Genomic DNA, 753 nt, shown 5'->3' with positions numbered 1-753 from the left:
AAATAAAGGGAAAAACTTCATTTTGTGTTTATTTTTGTGCCCCGCCTCGCCACGTGGCGTGTCCCCCCCGTGTGTTTGGGGCGCTGTGATCTCGTGCCTCTTTTGGGGCTGTTCTGTTCACACCCTGTGGATAGCACCCCTCTGCCCAGCCTGCCCTTGTTTGGTGGCAGAGAGCGAGGGGGTCGGTGTAACAAAATATTATATTAAAATATACACATGCAAACACACACACACACACACACACACACACACACAACACATACACACACACACACACACCAACACTCACACACACACACAACACACACACAATATGGAAAGGTCATTAAAAGACGGAAAACGGTGACCTCACCCCTCACTGCTTGTGCCCCGATGACCCGCTTACTAGAGTTTACAGTCTTTTTCACACACACATACACACACTCACACCAAACACACACACCACCAAAAACGACAGACACACACACTATTATTATATATAAATTTTAACATATATATATATATATATTAATATATATATAATATACATAATATATATATATATATATATATATTATAATATATATATATACATATTGTAATATACAATATATCCATACATTATATGTATAATAATAATATATACATTCATTATATAATATATTAAAATTTTATATTATAATAATTTTTAAATTATATTATATATAATTTTAAATAAATATATATATATATATATAAAATTTTAAAATTTAATAAATATTATTTAAAAATTAT

Source organism: Penaeus monodon, chromosome 18 (genome assembly GCF_015228065.2).
Source record: "Penaeus monodon isolate SGIC_2016 chromosome 18, NSTDA_Pmon_1, whole genome shotgun sequence".
Taxonomy (NCBI): domain Eukaryota; kingdom Metazoa; phylum Arthropoda; class Malacostraca; order Decapoda; family Penaeidae; genus Penaeus; species Penaeus monodon.
Note: the sequence above shows the minus strand (reverse complement) of the source record.